Below are 21,137 nucleotides of genomic sequence, written 5' to 3'. Positions count from 1 at the left end.
GATCTAATGGATATCTATGCATAACTGATTCTAAGAATCAGACGCATAGATATGACGGGTCGGATTCAGACTTACGACGGCGTACATGGCGCTGCGCCGTCGTAAGTCCTTTCAGAATCTGGCCCACAGTGACATAAAGCAGCAAAAACACGGCAAACGTACCGGACCCTTCAGGTCCCCCCCCCGCACACACGGCATCACAAAAAAGCATACAGCACCCCACAGCAGCCGCAGCCCCAGGTAGGACGGAGCCCCCCAGGCGGACCCCCCACCTCACGGCCACCACCCAGAATGCGGGGAAGGAGGGAGAGGAAGGGAGAGAGGAAAGCAGGGCGGACCCTCGATCGACCCTTCCGGGAATGCACCAGCCGAGAACCACCATGCCAAGGCAAGGGGAAACTACATACCCATCCTGCGACCACCGGCTGGAGGCATTCCAGACAGACCCAACGTCCGCAGTAGGTACGGCATGGCTGTCGGCCTGGCACACTGTGACTCGGCCATAGAGACCGGTCATATGTGTGCCCTGGAGCGTATAGCTCTCCGGCCTCCCCTGGAGCAACAGGGCATGTCGTGGACGGCCCAGCGCATAGCTAAAGACCGGCACACGCTCGATGGCCGAACATGAGGGGACTACAAGGATCGAGGATCCAGCCTGTCACCCAGTCAGCAGTTGATTGAAGATCCCAGGATCCAAAAATGCAGGAAAAAATCAAATAAAAGCGAAAAAATTGCAAAAAACCTCCAGAGCACATGGGCCCAGAGGAGCCATGTCTTCTCCTCACGCTAGGCAGAAAAAAACTGGGGCTGCATGATGCAGAGAGAGGGATGTATCCGGGGGACCCGCCCCCTGGGAGGTTCTATACTGAGAAGTGTTTTAACACTTGAAGTGCTGTTTTTTCTGCCTAGTCATCTCCTGAAAGGAAGGTAGATAACCCTAAGGTCAATTTCTGCTGTGTCTGTCCATGAACGGAAGAGAAATTACCTTTTTAGTGACTTTTCTTTATGTTAATCAATGTATTCTGCTGAAGTGTTATGGACAAAACTTGTATTAACCTGCTTACATGCAATCAGGATTTAATGTAGCTTGCTGATGTGTAATTTTTGGAGATGTATAGACTTTGTTCCTTCTGAAGGAAGATCTGTGAAAGAGCATGCCTGCAGCAGGCCGAAAAAAATATAATTTTTAATTGCCCTAGTCCTCTGCCCAGGCGTGGCATGCAGCAGAAGATACTCAAAGGGAAGGTAAAGTAGTCCTATGTGGGAATTTTAAATTAGATCGCATATGGTTGATTTCTATCCCAAATTCCTCCATTTAATGTCTGAAACCTGTACTCAATTACATGAAACTGACCTGAAACCTAACAGAATAATAAATTATTTGCATTGGAAGAATGCTGGTTTATTTAACCCTGACACCAAAAGAGAAAGAAAATGTGGAGAGGGACACCTACTTAAAAAGGAGTTCCGCCCACCCCCCTTCCCCTCAGAAAAAAATCTAAGTCAGCAGCTACAAATACTGTAGCTGCTGACTGTTACTATTAGGGTACTTACCTGTCTGTCCAGGCATTCAGTGGTGTCCTATCCCAAGCCAATTCTTGAATCGGTTCTCGGGTGCTGCCACTGCCATCTTGGCTAAGGGAAACCGGCAGTGAAGCCTTGTGGCTTCACAGAGTTTACTATTTCGCATGGGCGAATCGCGCTGCACTTTCTCAATAGGCCGGCTGCAGGGGGAGAGGAGGGGGCAAAAGCTGGGAAAAAGAAAGATCCTTAGGGCAACAAATATTGATCTATAAAAATACATCAACCAAGTGTCACACATATCAGGCCCTACAAAGGACCTATTAACAAGCCTTGTAGCATACATGCATAGATAGCAATTCATATATCACTACAGCAGTTCAATGTAGATCCATGCAAATGTATTTTGGGCATACTGTATATAATGCATGTAGATACACTGGTCTGGCATATGGCAGTCTGTGGTAATAATACCCTTATGAGCTAATATGGAAAGTGTATAGCGCTACCCCTTGCAGGGACCACTGGATTTCTGCCCTGTTCCTTCCTATACAGTGCAGAGGCAGCCAGGCACACAGCAACAGTTTACTCCCTTCTGTTCAGAAACAGTCTAGGGGATGTCTTTTTTGCTGATTTTTATTGCTGTAAACTTGAGCTGAAGGAAATAATGGGGAATGGGATACTTCAAGCTCTTTACTTTCACAGCTGAAGACCATGAACAAAGGTGTTTTAGCGGAGTTTAAACTGGACTGGAACAAACTAAAATCCTCTCAGCCAAGGACTAAGGAATTTTTAATCTGTTAGATACTTCACATTAGAGCTGCACGATTAATCGTCAAGAATCGTTATTGCGATATTTTTCCCATTGCAATTCTTGACACAGGGTTTCACGATCTTTGACATGAAAATAATTTTCTCTCTGCACTTTGGTATGCAAAGAATTTCCTGTCTGCTCTCAGCCAAAAGTCAAAGTCTGGGAAATCTGCCAAGTCTGGGCAGTCTGTCAAGTTTTGAAAACATTCTTTATCAGTGGAAAGTTAAGTCTAAACATTGTATTGTAATAGATTAATTAATTTCCTGACACAATTTCAGGATTAAACCCATTCTGCCACTTCACCCAAATTAATATGGTGAAATGTGCAATCCAGACAAAAAGATTTACATCTCACCTTTCCAGCTTCTCAGCTCAACAGGAGGTCCTTGGGCTTGCCCAGTTAATTTTATTATTGGTAAAATGACATCACAGAACATTATGCATGCTGATTGGTTCACATTATACATTCACACCCATTCTACCCTCCCCCCTTCCTGTGACGTCTGTAGCACATGGCATGCAATGCTAAAGTCCAGGAGCAAAGGGAAAGGAATGAAAGTCCTTATTTGGAAGAAATCCATGTTCGGGCATGCTGCCCACATCATCCACGTATAAGTCTTTTGTGCACTGTTCAGATATAGGCATAAAAAGTTCATTCATGGTTTCCTTCCAAGAGATCCGAGTGAGAAGGAGGGGGAGGGGGAGGCTTTCCTGTTACAACTGAGGAATTTAGGAAGGAGGGGTGGTTTGGGAATGGAAGAGTGAAGAGTGGGGGGGATGACATCTGCTTTCAATAACAGTCCTTTTGTATCTCCATTTCAAATGGTAACTTTTACAACATAATATCTGCATTGCAACCCATACATACATATGCATATTGCGTATAAAAACAAATAAACAGTATAAGGAATATAGGAAAGAGAAACATTTAAGTGATTCTAATAATAAAAAGAATTAGCCTAATTTGAAAATAGGGATTTTAGAATAATCTATCACAGTATCACATCAAAGGAATAAACTTCTGTATGTAAATTAGGAACGTTTAACCACTTAAACACCAAACCTTTTTTCTGACAGCTCTTTTCAAGTTAAAATCATTATTTTTTTGCTAGAAAATTACTTAGAACCCCCAAACATTATATCATTTTTTAAAAGAGACCCTAGAGAATAAAATGGCGGTTGCTGCAATATTTTATGTTGCACTGTATTTGCGCAGCAGTCTTTTTAAATGCAATTTTTTGGGAAAAAATTACTTTAATGAATTTAAAAAAAAATAGGCAGTAAAGTTAGCTCATTTTTTTTGTATAAATGTAAAAGATTTTACGCCATGAGAATCGTGAGAGAATCGTGATCTTCATTCTAAGCAAAAAAATCGTGATTCTCGTTTTGGCCAGAATCGTGCAGCTCTACTTCACATAGTGTAAAGTTGTGCCAAAACATTTATTGTAAACAACCCAAATAAAGAACATAAAACGAAAGGAATTCGGTCACTAAGCAAGGGATAAAACCGAGACTCTGTGGCCAACTCCTGAGCTCACTGACTGCTGATAATTAAATTGGCTGCTCAGCTTCACAACATTCCGAAGCATCTTGACATTTCCCTGTATCTGCCCATTTAAAGTAATAAACCCATATAAACTTAAACAGTTGAATAGGTAAGTGCATTGGTGAGGGACCCCTTTACTATACCCAAAGGTATTGCAATAAAGAGAACAACAGAAAAGGAAAGGCCCAAAAGGGGGTAAAATAGAAGCTTGATATCATAAAAAATAAAGATAAAGTTACAAAACAGGCTGCAATGATAGCTCATTATTTATTCCATGTTTAATGAGAAATATTTTTGCCAGACCCGGGGAACTGCCATGGAAGCCACATGTGCCCCCTCCTATGCTTGTCTACATCTAGGGTGATTGAGAATGGAACTCAGTATATACTAACACACTTTTTCAAGAATGTGCTGTTCTTTGGGTTCACTATATTGATGATGTACTAGTGGTGTGGAGGGGCTAGATGGGTCAATTTGGGTCTTTTGTATGAGAACTCAATGTTGATAATAGTAACATCTTTCTGACATATAAGGCAAATATGAGTTCTTGGACCTAAAGATACAAAAAACAGGTAACAAAACAAAACAGGCAAATGTACAGCAGTATAAGCTGGTTGTTAAGGAGCAGGGCCAGGAAGCTGGCCGTGGATTCCTTAACAACTGATGAGTCATCAGCTGTCAATGGGTTTGACCACTGACAGGTGAGTAAAATAAAAAAATTGCCAATAAAATAAAAAACGTGAAGGGGTCCCCACAGTCTATACCAGGCCCCTTGGGTCTGGTATGGATTTTAAGGGGAACGCCAAAATGGAAAAAAATGGCCTGCGATCCCTTTCAAAATCTATACCAGACCCTTATCTGGGCATGCAGCCTGGCTCTGTCGCATGTTGATGGGGACAAGGGCTTCATGTCCATAGCCCTGGCCAGTGGTTGTGGGGGTCTACAGGCAGGGAAGGCCCCCAGATTCCAGTCACCCTTTGTAAATAAGTATAGGGTACATAATACCCCTACCCATTCACCAAAAAAGTGTCAAAAAGTAATAAAAACACACAGTTTTTGACAACCGCCGCACCCAAAAAAAAAATGCTCCCACCGACATGAAGGCTGGCTGCTTACTGCAGGCCCTGCCAATTGACATCTCTTTTATAGGTAAGGTATGGGGCCACCTGGTGGCACTGTTCCCTTCTAAAATTCAATAGCCGGGTGGCGGCAATTCCAACCGTTTTTTTTCCTTTAGAAATTTTATTTTTGCTGCAGCATGTTCTATATGCGCTACAGGTGTCACTTTACAGGCAGACTATTTTTTCATTTTTATTGTTGCACTTTAAGCATCGTTAAAATTAGGGTTGTCCCGATACCGATACCAGTATCGGTATCGGGACCGATACCGAGTATTTGCGCTAGTACTCGTACTCGCGCAAATACTGCCGATACCGAAATAGAATACTTTTTTTTTTTTGGTGACATCGAGCAGGCTGGTGAGCGGTGCATAGAGGGGGCAGTGAACGTGAGCTAAGAACGGGTGTAACGAGCGGGCTGGTGAGCGGTGCAATGTCAGTGGCGGAATTTTCATAGCCCTGTTAGTCCGGGGGCCCACGTGACTGTCACACAATAGTGTTTGTTGGCTGATGCGGTGCGCACTGCGTGCTGTTCGTTCAGCCGCGGGGCGTGCTTTTGCCGCTGAGCCTGAAAAACAATGCAGAGGCTGAGGCAGCGTCTCACACTGTATGAGATTGTGGACCGTCCGACCGTCCCCGCCTCCGCCTATCCAGAGACACAGAGAGATGTAGGGAGGCGGGGGGGATTCTGCAGCAGCGTGCGCGCGTGTACCTACCCGGTGTCCCAGGCATGAGGCAAGGCATCCTGGCGGGAGAAGGCACAGCACAGCCGCACAGTGACGGTGATAGAGTGACCCAGGCCACAGAACAAAAAGTGGGGGATAGACTGACGGTAAGTCAATCAAAAGTGACAGTCAGAGATCACTCAGCTCAGCAATTGATACCATCCTCCTCCACCACCTGGCTGTGCCTCTTACTGACCCCATCCCCCACCACTGATCTCATCCCTATCCCCCCATTACTTCTACAACAGATGTGATGGGGGGGATAGGGATGAGATCAGTGGTGGGGGATGGGGTCAGTAAGAGGCACAGGTGGTGGTGGGAGAGGATGGCACCACCGCTGCCACCTCCCACAAGTACTACCAGTCCACCGCTGGTACTTAAAGAGGGGTGGTAGCGGTGGTACTTGAGGGGGGGTGGCCGTGGTGGTACTTGAGGCTGATGGCAGTGGTGGTACCATCCTCTCCCACCACCACCTTAGCCTCTTACTGATCCTATCCCCTACCACTGATCTCATCCCTATCCGGGTGCATAGAGGGGGCAGTGAACGGGAGCTAAGAACGGGAGAAACGAGCGGCAGCAGTCATACTATGTGACTGTAGTGATGTGTTGTGTTTTATTCTTTTATAATGTCTTGAGTTCATAGAGTTCTTCATAATTCTAAAGAAAATATCCTTAGTCTGTATTGTGGTTTGAAAACGGTCACATGACATTTAAAAAAAGTATCGGTATTCGGTATCGGCGACTACTTGAAAAAAAGTATCGGTACTTGTACTCGGTCCTAAAAAAGTGGTATCGGGACAACCCTAGTTAAAATCACTGCTCCTGAAATCGGAGGGGAAGGAGAGGAAAGGGGAACAAGCATAAAAGTGATAAAGAGACAAAGTAAAATAAAAAAAAACACACAACAATAACCAGCACTATAATTGAGAGAATTAATGGTGATTCCAAAAATATTCCATAAAACCGGACAAGCCTGCCCTGAACTATAACAGTGTTAAGCAAAATCAGTTCCTCGACTATAAGGGTATATGGGGCCCTGAGGCCAGTGGCTGTGGGGACTGTGAGACACTGGAAGTGTAATGTATCCACGTGGCCCAGATCCCATATAACTTTTTGTGTCGGTCTTTACATGTTGCCATTCATTACTCCGCAGCCATAACGTTGTTTACCAGGCAGATCCAATCAGTTCATCCAGGGATATGGGCTGTTTTCCAGTGCACATGGATCAGACGCCTGCCTGCATTCAGGAGATGAGGTAGAACTGACTTGTGGTAATGGCTAAAAGAAATAGACGGCACGTGGAGCAAAAACTCCAAGGCAGAGCCAGGCATCTCGATATCTAAGATCACTTTGATCTGGGCCTTGATATCCTGCCAAAATGTCCGGAGCCTTGGGCACTCCCACCAAATATGCAGGTAAGTGCCCCTCAGCCCACAGCCCCTCCAACGGGCATCAGAGATTGCTAGAAAAATCCTAGCCCGGTTAGCAGGTACTCTATACCAATAGGTCAATAGCTTAAAGAAATTTTCCTGCATCCTTGTGTCCACAGAACTTGCATGGGTAAGGCAATACAGGTAGTCCAGCTGAGTCTCTGTAAAAGTTAGCTGCAAGTCTCTCTCCGACTCCTGTACACAGACTAGCTTACTCCTAGGTTTTGTTGATTGCAGCATCTCATATAGGTCTGCAATAGAGTGAGGAATAGGGGCAGCTGAAATACAGAGCTTCTTAAACGAAGTCAGTGAGGATGGGGGTCTGATAGCCTGAGGCAAGCTGAGAACAAAATGGCGCAACTGCCTATAGCGGTAATCGTCTAGCGGGAAGCAACCAACACTGAAGAAATGGCTGCACTCCAAGATCCATCAAAATTATTTTAATAAACGAACATCCCAAGTGTTACAGACAGATCAAATGGTAGAAATGAATAAGCGCACCTGTTAGTGTGTGAAACACGTCTACCATTTGATCTGTCGGTAACACTTAGGATGTTCATTTATTAAAAGAATTTTGATGGATCTTGGAGTGCAGCCATTTCTTCAGTTTTGATTGTATACAGAGGTGAGCCGAGACGGGCACCTGTATCCAAATTGGTCTCGGAGCCAATCCAAGGATACCAGACCCTGCTCCTGTATGAATCTACCACATCGCACCTCTCTGTCCCTTGCCCACGTACGGAAATAAGAAAGATGTTTTCCAAGAATGAACCAGGGGAAGCCTCCCAAAGATGCTCTTTGGAGAGCCAGGGGAAGGGGACAGGTTGCGGCCCGCTAAGAATGAACCAGGGGGACCCATAATTTAGTGTGTACATTTCCCCGATCTCTTAGCCCCCATTCACATCTAGGCGTTTTAACGCCTGTAGTGCTACGCCGCTGCCGCCAGAGGGATGAAAACACATGTCCCTCTATGGAGATGGTTCACATCTCCACGCTGAACGCCGGACGCCGGACGCCTGCCGCCTGAAAAAAGGTCCCGGACCTTTTTTTCAGGCGGCTTTCGGCGTTCGGCTAGGAGATTGGAACCATCTCCATAGAGGGGGTCAATCTGGGGCACATCTAGGCAGACAATACCGGCGTTTTGTCGCCGCAAATGGCGGTACAAAACGCCGCTATTTGTACCGCGATTTGCGGCGCGAATTTGTCTGCCTAGGTGTGAATGGAGCCTTAGAGCGTTGCAAGGTTTGGAGAGCAACCCAGGGGCTCCACCCAGGCCAAATACATTTTAGGAACAGAATGTTGTGGGCCGAGAAGGACCTGGGTAATGAGATAGGCACTATCTGTAAATAAAAAAATAATCCGTGGCAACACATAAATATTTAAGATACTGACTCGGCCCATCCAGGAGAAAGTGGTACGGTCCCATTTGAGCAGATCAGATTGTGGAAAACAAGAGGACATAGAGTTTACACATTTATTCTGTTTATGTGAATATTTTTTCAATTGCATATACTGTTGGCTATGTTTCTACTTTAACCACTTGCCGTCGCCGCACCGTCATTATACGTCCACAAGGTGGCTCTCCTAGGCGAGACCACGTAAATGGACGTCCTGCCTTTTAGCCGCCACTAGGGGCGCACGCGCGCCGCCGGAGGCGCGCGCGCGCGCCCCCCGCTCGCCCCTGACTCCCGTGCGTGTGCCCGGCGGGCGCGATCGCCGCCGGGCACACGCGATCGCTCGGTACAGAGCGGGGAACGGGAGCTGTGTGTGTAAACACACAGCTCTCATTCCTGTCAGCAGGGGAAATGCTGATTTTCTGTTCATACAATGTATGAACAGAAGATCAGTGTTTCCCCTAGTAAGGCCACCCCCCCCCTACAGTAAGAACACACCCAGGCATACTTAACCCCTTCCCCGCCCCCTAGTGTTAACCCCTTCACTGCCAGTGGCATTTTTATAGTAATCTAATGCATTTTTATAGCACTGATCGCTATAAAAATGCCAATGGTCCCAAAAATGTGTCAAAAATGTCCGAAGTGTCCGCCATAATGTCGCAATACCGAAAAAAAATCGCTGATCGCCGCCATTACTAGTAAAAAAAAATATTAATAAAAATGCCATAAAAATACCCCCTATTTTGTAAACGCTATAACTTTTGCGCAAACCAATCAATAAACGCTTATTGCGATTTTTTTTTACGAAAAATATGTAGAAGAATACGTATCGGCCTAAACTGAGGAAAAAAAATGTTTTTTTATATATTTTTGGGGGATATTTATTACAGCAAAAAGTAAAAAATATTCATTTTTTTCAAAATTGTCGTTCTATTTTTGTTTATAGCGCAAAAAATAAAAAACGCAGAGGTGATCAAATACCACCAAAAGAAAGCTCTATTTGTGGGAAAAAAAGGACGCCAATTTTGTTTGGGAGCCACGTCGCACGACCGCGCAATTGTCTGTTAAAGCGACGCAGTCCCGAATCGCAAAAAGTACTCTGGTCTTTGGGCAGCAATATGGTCCGGGGGGTAAGTGGTTAACTATCCACATAGTGCACGATATTCCTATTTAGATTTATATTTATCACAAGTAGCGCGACTATACCCCTTTCTTACATTATTTACTTTGCATGGATATCGTATGTTATTTTGTGTCGCAGCTTTTTCTTCACAGGAGTTATTTTTCATTTTTTTCACTTTTAGCGCAGTATAGGCCCCCTTGTTTATATAACCAGGTGATTAGCATGCAGGGACTTCCGAAATTGTTTAAGAGATGCAAAGGAATGTATCGAGTGGTGCATACTGTGGCAAGGGTAATTTTATGTGCAACCAGGGTGCCCTTTAGGAAGACAAACCTGCTGTCTGGGTCTGCGTAATGATCTAAGGCAGTGTTTCTCAACTCCAGTCCTCAAGGCGCACCAACAGGTCATGTTTTCAGGATTTCCCTCAGATGAAATGGCCTTGGTAATTACTAAGGCAGTTAAACTGATTAAATCTCCTGTGCAAAATAATGGAAAGTCTGAAAACATGACCTGTTGGGGCGCCTTGAGGACTGGAGTTGAGAAACACTGATCTAAGGGAATAAAGGGGCAGCGTTTATGTATGGTGATCGCCACTCCACTCTATTTTGACCGACGTGAGTTACTAAGGTACCATTGATTATATAAATGTGTCGGAAGGTGAGGGACCGAGTCAGTACAAAAATGTGTTTTCTGCAAAAAGAGAATGTGCACCCCCAGTCTCTTTGTCTCAAGCCACAACTGCGTTTATGCAGAGAGCCCAAGCCACGGACATTGTATGACACAATTTTCAGAGAAGCCATTAAGGAGCCAGTATGTGGATGTCCTTTAAGTTTATCAGGAACAGTGGAGAGAGACATGCAGCAGCCTGAACCATGGAACAAGGAGTGCTGGGGAAACAAAAAGGGCCACATAAAGCCTGGAAAAAAACATTTAAACATAACACACACTAAACAGTACGTCTGACAGGCATACAAAAAATAACAGTAACAACGGCACAGTGCTCGCCACCTGGCCCCTCGGCCAAACAGGAGGTGACGAGCAGTGCTCTGCAGTTTTCCCCATCTTGGAAACACGACTCAGAAGAGTTAAGCTATTGGGGATAGGTGTGGGAGACTTCAGGTGTGTGCCCAGCAGGTGGGCCTGCTTCAGCAAAGATGCACAACCAGGATCTGGATGTGCAAGTAGGTAGTTTGCAGCAGCAGCAGCAACAACAACATCCCCGAGGAAGAGATCAGTGAAGACTAAGACAGTCACTCAGGGAACCACCGATGAAGAAGGGGGCAAGCCGTCCAAACAAGTTGAGCCATTGCGAGGTCTGTTCCAGCCAGGGTTGTGAATGAGCAGGAACAGGAATCTCGGGGGAGGTGCACCAATCTGGAATGTCTATGGAGGGCAAACCAAGGCGAGATAGAAATTAAGGCAGATCCATTTTATTCCGCAGGGTGACCTGGCGACCATCCTTAGTGATCGAAAGGCTGAAGGGGAAATCCCAGTTAAGTGAGCATCTTGTAGGGCCTCTAGAAGTGGCTTGAGTGCCCTGCATTGCATCAGGGTGCATCTATAGAGGTCTGGAAATAAGGACAGTTTGGCTGCATCAAAGTCCACTTGACAGATACAGTACATGATACGCTCCTTCAGCGAATATTTGTGGAGTTTACAAATAATGTCCCTTGGTTTATCCTGATCATCCGAGGGAGGTCTCTATGAGCACGGTCAATTTCAATATGGTCAGGGGCGCTTCCCTGCCGAGGATCTGCTTAAAGATATGCAGAAATTGACCCTGCTGTTACAATTTTCAACATCATCCAATAGATCAAGCAGGGGATCAATACGTTGATCCTGTGTTTTGCAGTGCGTCTGCAGGGCTTGTAGGGTAGGTGTAATGTCCTCCACAGAGGTCTCCAGGGCCTCTATTTTACCCCCTGAATCAACCTGCAGGGCTTAAATGTCCTCAGGGTATTCTCCATCCTGGCAGCAAAAATGTCCCGATCAGCCTTGGTGGGGAGGTACAGTATGTGCAGCCGTAAATCCCTGTCTTCCAGTGCTTCATCCAGGTCTGAGCCCCTGAGCGAGCCTTGTGTGGGGCTAGGTGAGGAGGGGGGGAGGGGGTGAAGCTGATAGCATCTGTGGAGTGGGGATCGGGGAGGCTGCATGTGTGGCTGTGGAGCACTCCCCCGGCGCCATCTTGGGTTCACAGGTGTAAGCTGTGGTGGTGGGGATGGTTTCCACTTCGGTGGCCTCCCAGTGCGGATGTTTTTTTTGTTCCCTGTGGCTGCCGCTGGAGAGGATTACAGAATCGTGCTGGCTGGAGCTCTGCTGGGACACATCCTCACACTCTCATGTCGCGGCGACACCCCCATCCATTAGCTTTCTAACCTAGAGACCTACCGTTTGGGGGCACTCCCTCTCCAGTGGGGAACAAATCCCCCCCAAAAAAACAGTGCCAGTGGGGTTCTTAATATACGTATGGCAGTATAATGTTTGGGGACGCCATGTCTCTTGAAGCCCCCTCTTAATGTTGCCTATATGTTCTCCCAAACCAACACTATGTGCCCGTATGGCCACTCAGGCACTGTAACATGTGAACAAGGTGTGGATGAAGAAGTTATAAAAGGTTTGATTTCCTAGGTCTTAGAGGTCACTTTGAAAGGAATGTTTAATAGGTGTGTTCAATAAAGGCACAAGAAGTTCCTCCCAAAAGTGGAACTTTAGCTTTAAGCACTCCTCATACCCTTACATGAAACCTAGTTTTGACAGGTACCCAGCTCCCTCTTCCACTCTCGCCTTGGCGACTCTTCCTTTCCCTGTAATTTTCTGGGACCTGCGACTCACTCACACACCTAGCTGTGAAGCCGGAAGTTGTCATAGCCCACACTCATAATGCTGGCACCGCGGAGAGGAGAGGCAGAGGAGCAAAGCTTCGGGCAGCCACATCACTGGACTGTGGGACAGGTGAGTGTGTGTTTATAAAAAGGTCAGCAGCTAAATTTTTTGCAGCTGATGACTTTTAATAAACCTAAAAACAAGTTGAACTCCACTTTAAGCACTATGGGCCAGATTCACAGACAGCGGCGTATCTATGAGCGGGCGTAGCGCATCTCATATGCGCTACGCCAACGTAACATAGAGAGGCAAGACCAGTATTCACAAAGCACTTGCTCCCTAAGTTACGGCGGCGTAGCGTAAATGGGCCGACGTAAGCCCGCCTAATTCAAATTAGGAAGGTAGTGGGCTTAACAAAACAAAAAAGCCGCGCCACAAAATAAGGTCATTAAAATTAGCACACTGAGAGTATGATATATAAAGAAATCCATATAGATTACATGAAACATTGAATGAAAGTCCATACAGGCATGTCCCTTGGATGGTAAACATATGTTATGAAGGTTATTTCATTGCAGAAAAACTCCTACCGTCCACACCACCAAGTGACATGTAAACAATAAGTGCACCCTCCACCGGAATAATAAGCAGCTTACCAGAGGGCAAGCAATTCAAACAATTGGCTATAGCCCAGTCACGGCCTTTTATCTCCTTAAGGATCCCAGATAGGACAGGTTGCCTCTGGTGTACGATGATAGCCAGCAGAGGGCAAATATACAAGAACAAGTCTCCTGCGCTCTGATATTTTAAAAGGAAATGCTATGCAGTGGTGCAGTTCGATTAAAAGTTATCATCTAGAGTCTTGCAGCCCTCCTCAGAATCGTGGGTATTCATAAAACTATAAAAGAGAAGAAAAAGAGCGGAGGGCGCACCGACCTCGTGTGATACTGATAAAAAATATTTATTCAAATAATAAAATCAATGGTTATACTCACACATTAGGAGTTAAAAACAGGCTTTAAAAATGAATACAGCAGGTATCCAGCATCGTCAGTGGAACATGAGTAATCGTTTGGACCAATCAGTAGAAGTAAAAGCTGACGCGTTTCGGGGGCGTACCCCTTTCCTCAGAGCTGACGTGGTCTGCAGTGCTCCCTTGCCGTGGTGATTGTGGGACTAAATATACATTGTACAGGACGCCATGGCTGGGTCCTGGAAGGACGTTATATTTCCCCTCTGTTTGGACTGTGGTGCCTTTAAGGGAACGGAAAGGGTTAACGCACCTGTGTAAGGAAGTAGTTTAAAGCAGACAGGAAGTGCAGGTGAGAGTGAAGGAGTGTAGGAGAGTCTATGCATGGTGAATGGTGGACAAGGAAAGCTGTGGAAGCTATGAAAAGCTGTGAAAGGACTTGGCAGTGTGTTGCCTGAAAGCCTGCTACTGAAGGACTTACCTGCAAGGACTATTTAACTGCGATAGCAGTTCTGAGCTGTACAAGTCGGTGAGACTGTTATTTCCTTTGTTTTTGCTGCTGCTAAGCCATTTAAGTTTAATAAACCTTAGTTTTGATTTAAAAAGCCTGTGTCCTGCGATCAAGCTGGTCCCCCAAACATTACACTGGTGCTCGAATGCGGGCAGGACAGAATAACAGGCATAAGAAGAGAAAAAAAAAACTTTTTTTCTTTTTGCATTGGACTTTATATTGAACTGACATTTAAAGAGACAGTACATTGAATTTATGTCCTGGGTTAAAGCTGCACAAACATTGAAAGTTGAAGCAATGGAGGAGCTAATTAAACAGCTGACCTTGGCTAACATGCAAGCGCAGACTCGCAATGAGGAAGCTAATCAGCGCTTAGCAGCCCAGCTGGAGGCACAACAAACTTACCACAAAGAGGCGCTGGCTCTGCAGCAAGAAAATACTCGCCTGTTGGCGGCCCAGCAAGCGACGCAGCAAGGGGTTATGCAGGCTCAGGTGACGGCTTTAAAGGAAGCAGTGCAGCAGCTGTCTCAGGTTCGGGAACAAGCGGCTGTTGCCCCTGGCAACCAGGTGACTGTGAGGGCAAGCCATTTTCTACAGAAATTATCCCTGAGCGATGATGTAGAGGCATTTCTTGCTACATTTGAGAGGACAGCGGAGAGAGAAGGATGGTCTCAGGACCATTGGGCCGGCCTCATTGCTCCTTTTCTCACTGGAGATCCTCAAAAAGCCTACTTTGACCTGCCACCAGATGATGCTAAAGACTATCAAAAGTTAAAGGCAGAAATTCTGGCTCGTCTGGGGGTGACTACGGCCGTTCGGGCCCAACGTGTACACCAATGGAAATATCATCCAGATCGGCCACCCCGGTCTCAAATGCACGACCTAGTGCAACTAGTAAAAAAATGGCTGCAGCCTGAGGTGTTGTCTGGCCCCCAAATCGTGGAGCTGGTCGTGCTGGACCGATACCTGAGGTCCCTGCCAGATGACCTTCAACGGTGGGTCAGCCATGGAGACCCCAAAACAGCAAACCTCCTTGTTGAGATGGTGGAACGATATACAGTGGTGGAGGACCTGCTCGGACCTACCAAGCGCATAGGGCCCAGTCTGCCACGGCCTGTTCGACCAACTGCTGCCCTTCGAAAGGATGTTCCAAGGAGCCCTGGGACAAACACCCCGGAAGGCCAAGAGTCACTCCCGGTACCTCCTCAGCGTTCTGTTCCTGTTCGGAGAGGAGGGGATGTACAATGTTGGCGATGTCATTCCTGGGGTCATACCCGGACACACTGCCCACTGCAAGAGGAGCCCATGGAATGCGGGGTTCTTCGGAGGGGGTCTTTTTGTGCCCATAAAGTGTGCACCACACACCTCGACCTGGATGAGGAAAAGTTTGAGTGTGAAGTCCAAGTGAACCACCTCCCTGCCCGGGCTTTGTTGGACTCTGGAAGCATGGTAACCCTGGTTCATCCTAGAGTGATTGGGAAGATCGGTCCGGTAAGAAAAACTTTACGGGTGGTGTGCATTCACGGGGACACTAGAGAGTACCCGCTCATTACGTTGTCTATCGCCTCAGCATGTGGCACTGTTACTCAAGAGGTGGGGGTGGTAAAGAACTTGGTGCATGATGTTATAATAGGACGAGACTGTCCATTGTTTACAAAACTGTGGGAACAAGGAGAACAGTTCAGAGGCTGGGGAGAAACTAGCCCCCCTGTTCCTGCTGCTGAGAGGGATAACCCTGAACTGCCAAACGTTAATGTGGACCCAGATGAGGAAAATGCTAATGATTGGGTTAATGGTGATGAAAGTAGTGTTGATACTATTGAGAATGTCAAGATATGTGGTCCACAGACCTATCAAAACCCTAAGGGGGAGGAGCCTTCCCCACTTCGGGCAATGCTGGGGGAAGAGGATGAGGAAGTGGCCTCTACCCCTGCGCTGCCGGATTTGGGTGTTCCCCAGGGGGCATTTGGGACTGCTCAGATGCAGGACCCCACTTTGGCCCATGCACGGGAACAAGTTGTAGTAGTAAATGGGGTTCCCCAAGAGCCAGGTGCGAATGAGAGGTGGCCACACTTTGCAATATATAATGAATTGCTGTATCGGGTTACCAAGGAGAGAGAAAATGTGGTAGAGCAATTGTTGGTACCCCAACAATATAGACGAAAGGTTCTGGACCTGGCCCATAACGATGTGTTAGGGGGACACCTGGGAGTTGAAAAAACGGAGGCACGGATCACCGACCGGTTTTACTGGCCAGGTCTGAAAGCAGAGGTAAAGAGATACTGTATCTCTTGTCCGACCTGTCAGTTGACCGCTCCGGTGACTCATTTTCGGAGCCCTTTGGTCCCTCTGCCCATAATTGAGGTCCCATTCGAGAGGATAGCCATGGATATAGTGGGTCCCTTGGTAAAGTCAGCTCGAGGTCACTCCTACATATTGGTGATTCTTGACTATGCCACCCGATATCCTGAGGCGCTACCCCTGCGGAATACCTCCTCAAAGGCCATTGCCCGGGAATTATTCCAGATGTTTACACGGACTGGTTTCCCCAAGGAAATACTCACAGACCAGGGTACCCCGTTTATGTCAAGGGTTATGGCCGATGTGTGTAAGCTGTTCCGGATTAAACAGCTACGCACATCGGTCTACCATCCCCAAACGGACGGGTTGGTGGAACGCTTTAATAAGACCCTTAAATCTATGCTCAAGAAAGTGGTACAAAGGGATGGGAAAGATTGGGACTGCCTGTTACCAGCTCTCCTGTTTGCTATCCGGGAAGTGCCCCAGGCCTCCACGGGTTTTTCGCCCTTTGAGTTGGTATATGGGCGGAGACCTCGCGGACTTCTTGACGTGGTTAAAGAGGAGTGGGAAAGTGAACCTGTTCAGCATAAGAGTGTCCTGGAATATGTCTCCCAAATGCAGGAAAGGATCCAAACCGTGATGCCGCTAGTCAAAGAGCATTTGCAAAAAGCCCAGGAGGCTCAACGACAGGTCTATAACAGGGCTGCTAAAATAAGGCACTTCCAAGTGGGGGATCGAGTAGCGGTGCTAATTCCCACTGTGGAAAGTAAGTTCTTAGCCAGGTGGCAAGGACCCTTTGAAGTTGTGGAAAAAGTGGGAGAGGTCAATTATAGAGTCCACCAGCCAGGCAAGAGGAAACCGTATCAGATATATCATGTCAACTTGTTAAAGCCCTGGACAGACAGGGAACCGGTGACCTCCCTGGCTAGTGCAAGGCTTGAGCCACAGGTTGGGGTGGAGAGTGTCCAAGTAGCAAATACCCTATCTAAATACCAAAGTCAGCAGGCAAAGGAGTTCTTGCAGAGAAATAAAGAGAAGTTTTCAGACTTGCCGGGGCTAACTAGTATCATAGAGCATGATATTATCACGGAACCTGGAGTCAAAGTTTTTGTCAGGCCCTACCGCATCCCAGAGGCTCAAAGGAAGGCCGTTTCAGAGGAAGTAAAGAAGATGCTGGACCTGGAGATCATTGAGGAATCGCAGAGTGAGTGGTCGAGCCCGATTGTGTTGGTACCAAAGCCCAACGGGACTCTGCGATTCTGCAATGATTTCCGGAAGCTTAATGAAGTTTTACGGTTTGATGCCTACCCCATGCCCCGGGTAGATGAACTTATTGAGAGACTAGGTCCAGCTAGGTATATCACAACGTTAGACCTTACCAAGGGGTATTGGCAAATCCCATTAACTAAGGCTGCTAAAAAGAAAACTGCTTTTTCTACTCCAGAGGGGAGTTTTCAGTACAAAAGAATGCCTTTTGGACTGCAAACTGCTCCAGCCACGTTCCAGCGAGCAATGGATAGGATTTTACGACCTCATCGGGAGTATGCCTCAGTGTACTTGGACGACATAGTCATTTTTAGCAGAGACTGGGAGTCACACTTGCCCAAAGTCCAGGCAGTACTGGACTCTCTCTGGAAAGAGGGGTTTACAATAAACCCTGAAAAATGTGCTTTGGGAATGGAGGAGGTGAAATACCTGGGCTATATTGTGGGTAGAGGGGTGGTGAAACCTCAGGTCAGCAAGGTAGAGGCTATAAAGAGTTGGCCCCGCCCCCTCACAAAAAAGCAGGTACGTGCATTCCTGGGCATGGTGGGATACTACAGGAGGTTCGTACCCAACTTTGCCACATTGGCGGCTCCATTGACCGATCTGACTAAGGGCCGGAAATCGGTCATGGTGGAGTGGAATGCAGACGCTGAGAAGGCTTTTTTGGAGCTCAAGTCAGCACTGTGCCAACACCCTGTCTTGATAGCGCCCAATTTTTCTGAAGAGTTCATTGTCCAAACTGATGCTTCCGATGTAGGATTGGGAGCTGTATTATCACAGGTTGTTCATGGTGAGGAGCACCCAGTAGTCTTCCTCAGTAGGAAGTTGACACCAGCGGAGAAAAACTACGCTATTATTGAAAGAGAGTGTCTGGCCATTAAGTGGGCTCTGGAGTCCCTCAGATATTACCTCTTGGGGAGGAAATTTAGGTTAATTTCTGATCATGCCCCTTTAACGTGGCTGAGGCAAGGTAAAGGGACTAATGCCAGGATTACCAGGTGGTTCCTGGCGCTCCAAGAGTTTAAGTTTATAGTGGAGCATAGGCCCGGGAGACTGCATCAAAATGCAGATGCCCTCTCCCGAGTCCATTGTTTGAGCTCCACTGTTGCCTCCACCTCCTTGGCGTTGGGGCACAGGGGGGGGATATGTACAGGACGCCATGGCTGGGTCCTGGAAGGACGTTATATTTCCCCTCTGTTTGGACTGTGGTGCCTTTAAGGGAACGGAAAGGGTTAACGCACCTGTGTAAGGAAGTAGTTTAAAGCAGACAGGAAGTGCAGGTGAGAGTGAAGGAGTGTAGGAGAGTCTATGCATGGTGAATGGTGGACAAGGAAAGCTGTGGAAGCTATGAAAAGCTGTGAAAGGACTTGGCAGTGTGTTGCCTGAAAGCCTGCTACTGAAGGACTTACCTGCAAGGACTATTTAACTGCGATAGCAGTTCTGAGCTGTACAAGTCGGTGAGACTGTTATTTCCTTTGTTTTTGCTGCTGCTAAGCCATTTAAGTTTAATAAACCTTAGTTTTGATTTAAAAAGCCTGTGTCCTGCGATCAAGCTGGTCCCCCAAACATTACAACATACACACTCACAAATGCACATAGCCACACGCCCACAAGTGGGCAGGTAGACCTTTGATGATAGGTCGCTGTCTGGGTGTACTCCTCCCAGATAGAGGGGGGGGGAGGGGGGGGGGGCCGTTTTATCAGGGGCCACACCTCTATATCCTCAGAACACCAGTCTCTTAAGTGAGGGTGGTCTCAAAACAGTAATGCAGTGTATGTTGTATTTTTTGAGGCTGTCAATGCAAATGTGCACTGGCTCCCATCTTTGGCTAAACTGTTTATTTAGTTAGTTATTTTTATGGTTAGTAGATTGATAATATGCCAAGTATGTGGAGGAGTGCTCTTATGAAATGTCCCCATATGAAGAGATAATGGGGGCTTACCTGACTGCCCCTTTGCGCTTATCCCCACTCGATAGATGTTACAGCTCCATGTGAGTCCGTTGGAACGCACGCCAGCCAATTAGGACAGCAGTGCGTTCCAGCGAATTGCGCGCGTGCGCGCGCCGTGCTGTTCGCGGCGCGCGCGCGCCGTACTACGCGCTCCGCGCGCGCCCCGCATTCGCGACGTAGCGCGCGCTGCGCAGACTGTCAGTGAATATTCTCCCTATGTGAAGACGGGAGGCAACCTGCTCCAAGCTCTGCAACATAGGGGCTGTGACGTCACTGCGACTCTATGGTGGCAGAGTGTTATATGGTGGACCTCAATGTCTGCCCTCTAGTGGTGGAGGGTGCAGAGAACACTAGTACTCCATACTAATGGGATCCTGAGGGGACATGATCTAGATGGCCACCCTCTAGTGGTTGGAGGGTGGAAAAACAATGTTAAACACACATTAGTTTTCCAGATAAGTGCTTTTGGCCAAACTCCAGGAGCTTAAATGGGGCTGCGTAAATAGGAAAATACACAGTTGAAGCACTGTATAAATAGTGATGTACATGTCCGTGCCCATGCACAGACACCCACATATCACAAGGTGATTGACATAGGGGGGACTGCAGACCATCAGGATATCTACATAGTGATAAGATGCAACATACAAATAAAGAATGACAAAAAGTCCCTCAATGATGTTACATTAGTGCCCAACATGATGTTTGCTGTTTTGTATCTAAAGCTGCTATAATTAAATTTATTTTACATAATATGTTGTTAGTTGACTTGCTAAATCTAACTACTCATACTATTGTTTAATGTGGTTTATGATGTATAATCATATGCATCAGAACCGAAAGGGGGAAGAAGCCCTAGTGGTGGGGAACAAGAAGTGCATGAAGGATGTACTGTGATATTGGGTGAACTTGAAACAGGTCAACCTCTTTCATTGTTGTCTCACTGATGTCCAGATCCTCATGTCACAGTATGCAGTTCGATCTCTTCATTTAACCCATTCGGGACCATACTGCCCAGGGTGAAGATCCAGTAGGCCTCTCTTTTACAGAGGATCTGGTATTTCTTCCCACTGTCCAGACCGTTTTGGATGGCTTCTATGCCAAACACCTTAAGGCCATCCACTTCACTATCATGGGCTTCTTTAAAGTGTTTTGGTATAGAGCCTTTGTCTTTTTTTGTTAGAATACTACTCCTGTGCTCGTTCATCCTAGTTCTCAATTGACGTGATGTACGTCCCACATATAGTAGGCCACATGGGCATATAATGCCGTATATCACAAAGGCAATTCCGCAATTGATGAACTGTTTAATCGTGTGGCGTCTTCCATTCACCCCAATGACATCTTTTTTCCTGTGTTGCATATGTGAGCAATTGCCACATGTGTTTACACCACATTTGTAGCTTCCTTTTTGATCAAAGATTGTGGTCCAAGGACTTTCCAATCTTTTGTTTTTGTTGATGTTTTTCTTCACCCTGCTTGGGGCAACCATGCTTCTTAGATCCTTCGGTCTTCTAAATACCAGATTGGGATGGGGAGGGATACAGGTCTTCAGAAATGGATCAGCTGCCAGAATTTTCCAGTTTCTTTTAAAGATTTTCTGAATGGTTGGGGCTCTGTTATTGTATCTAGTGCAAAAACGT

The sequence above is a fragment of the Rana temporaria genome, chromosome 3 (genome assembly GCF_905171775.1).
Source record: "Rana temporaria chromosome 3, aRanTem1.1, whole genome shotgun sequence".
In the NCBI taxonomy this organism is placed as follows: Eukaryota; Metazoa; Chordata; class Amphibia; order Anura; family Ranidae; genus Rana; species Rana temporaria.
This window is presented reverse-complemented; position numbering follows the sequence as displayed.